The sequence below is a fragment of the Populus euphratica genome, unplaced genomic scaffold, assembly GCF_000495115.2.
Source record: "Populus euphratica unplaced genomic scaffold, PopEup_1.0 scaffold21.1, whole genome shotgun sequence".
In the NCBI taxonomy this organism is placed as follows: domain Eukaryota; kingdom Viridiplantae; phylum Streptophyta; class Magnoliopsida; order Malpighiales; family Salicaceae; genus Populus; species Populus euphratica.
Genome location: NW_011499887.1, coordinates 748,870 through 751,392, shown reverse-complemented (window position 1 = coordinate 751,392; position 2,523 = coordinate 748,870). Strand labels below are relative to the sequence as shown.

Genomic DNA, 2,523 nt, shown 5'->3' with positions numbered 1-2,523 from the left:
CCAATAGCTTCCCATAAATCCATAGCTTCTAAATATGTTTCCATTTGTACTGCCCAAAGTTGGTAATTTTCTCCATTGAAGATTGGAGTTGAGATATAAGAGAAGTTAGTTTCGGAATCCATTACAGACCCTTCAAGAAATAAGCTCTGATACCAATTGAAAATACTTTTGCAGAATAAGTGAAGAACCGAGAAGCAGAAAAATAAAAGACTTTAATCTCTATAGTGACTGTTTGTTACTGTAGATCAACACCAGAAATTTGAATTTGAACAGGGGATGTTTATTACATGAAAACTGGATAATGATAAGGATAATTGCTCATTTTTACAGCAATCAATTACACTGATTTATAGAAGGAAAATAAACAGAAAAACTAAAATTAAGCAACACTACTGCCACGTTTGGCTTACATTTCGCCACTACTAACAATTCACCTAAGGACTTGTTCAATCCTTTATTCTAGCAAAAATAAAAACAACATGTGAGCTGAACTGGTCTTCAAGCAACACGTCAGCAACTTAAGGCAATAAATTTCAACATGATCTACATTTTCTTTTTTATCTTGAAAATCTATCTCATCCTCTTAAACAGCCCTCCAACAGATCACAGGGCCTTATTGATCGTTGCAAATAGAAAACTAAAATGTTTATTTGATGCCCAGTTGAGTAGATAACCAAAAGAATGTCACTGCAATTTCTTCTGTTAACAGGCTTGTAACCACGGAAGTCTATCAATATAAAAATATAAAATAACAAAATTAGCTAGTGAAAATGTGAACAGCAACCAGATTGATAACAGGTCAGACTCTATAATTAGCAACCATAAATGGTATAATCATCAATGAACACTCCTGTGCGAAATTAATGGGTCAAATGGATATCAGACATCCACGTCAGACCTAGTATAGGACTGCTTCAAGTGAAGTTCTTTTCAATGTCCTTTTCGCCATTTGTGTTTGGCGTAACTGTTAGGTTGGTTGTCATTAATGTGCAACAACCATTGACTATTGCACCAACCATGTGCACTCATCCAAGATGTCAAAGGTTGGCAGCCACCATTGTTGAAGAAGAGCTGGAGTTGGCAGCCTTCTTTGTTGAAGTAAAGCTTCCATGAATGCTTATAAATAGAGGCATATGTAATAGAGCAAAATGTGTGAAGAGTTTTGTGAGAATGTGAAGAGAGTAGAGAAAAAAAGAGAGCTGCAATGGCAGCAGCCCTGCTGCCATTGCAGCAGCTGCAAGTGCAGCAAAGAGAGTTGAGAGTTGAGAGTTGAGTATGAGAGGGTGTAATCCTCCTCCTCCATGTATTTGTTTTGTATTCTTTCTCTATCTCTAAATATATTGACTTCTCCCATGGATGTAGACGGTTTTGCCGAACCACGTTAAATATTGTGTCAGTGTGCTTGGCTCTCCTATGAGCAAATATCAGTACATCACCGGTCAGAATTCCCAGCAATTGGTATCATAGCACATGGTTTAAAGTGGTGTTTGATTTTGCTCAAAAATGAAAGTTGTAAAAATTATGTTTTGACCATACCACTGTGTAAAGGAGAAAGAGATAAAGCCATTAGTGAAAACTGCATCAAAATCGGACATCGAAAACCGTCGCACCCGCCAGCAGGGCGACTGTCCACGTTAGCAGTTCTGCACAGTCATCAGACATGTCACCTGATATATCAGCACTCTGACCAGTCGAACTGCCACGTCATCAGCACTCTGACCACGTCACCTCAAAATCCACCTGGGACTGCCACATCAGATTTGGTGGACCCCATATGTCCTACGTGGCTGACACGTCATCACAGCCATGTCAGCTCCCTAGGTTTTGATCTAGTTTGGCGCAACAACTATTCCTTATGCCACATGGCGTCATCTGCGACGTCTAATGATCCCAAAGTTTGATTGTTTAAATCTTAGCAATCCAAAGTCCGATTTGGGTGATCTTAGTGTCGTTTCCAACTTTTTTGGCCATTCCGGACACATCTATAAGGTTAGATTTTGCATATTCGAAGTGGAGAAAGAGTAAAAATGACTGATGAAATAAAGTTTGCGGGAAATTAAAAAATTTGATGGAACTGATTTTGAATATTGGAAAATACGAATTGAAGACCAATCTTGACGAATCTAAGCACTGGTAGTCTCGCTAGATGTTGAGAAATCAAGTATAAAATTAGGATACCCCAGATCACTTGTAAAAGAAAGTCGCGACAAAGCTAGCAAATGGTTGTATATATGAAAAGATAGTACGATGGATAGATATGACCTAAGAAGTTTTGTCTAGGAGATTGGGTTTTAAACGGGACCGGTGTGACTCCTCTAATTTTTCCTGGAAACTTGCTTAGTGGAAAGATTATCCATACGGTACTATTTTCGTATATGTGACAGTTTGTTATGAAACTGATGAAGACTAGTAGGATGACGACACAAAGGAATAGTTAGGTTTCATATGATCAAGGATCTGATGGAGTGGTGATTTCTCTAAGGAAGTTAGATTCGGTGACTGTAATTTCTCGAGGGGAGAATT

The 2,523-nt window shown here is 38.4% G+C and overlaps 1 protein-coding gene and 1 long non-coding RNA gene across 2 annotated transcripts in view; both read left to right on the top strand.

The window, feature by feature from the left end:
* LOC105130498 (putative disease resistance protein RGA3) overlaps nucleotides 1-2,523 on the top strand; it is a 64,086-nt gene that overhangs the window by 29,889 nt on the left and 31,674 nt on the right. The gene's annotated exons all lie outside the window — the stretch shown is intronic.
* LOC105130501 (uncharacterized) overlaps nucleotides 1-2,523 on the top strand; it is a 13,809-nt gene that overhangs the window by 4,816 nt on the left and 6,470 nt on the right. The window contains exon 2 of the long non-coding RNA XR_843246.1: nucleotides 1,072-1,076. This is a non-coding gene — a long non-coding RNA (uncharacterized LOC105130501). The remainder of the gene's footprint in view (nucleotides 1-1,071; nucleotides 1,077-2,523) is intronic.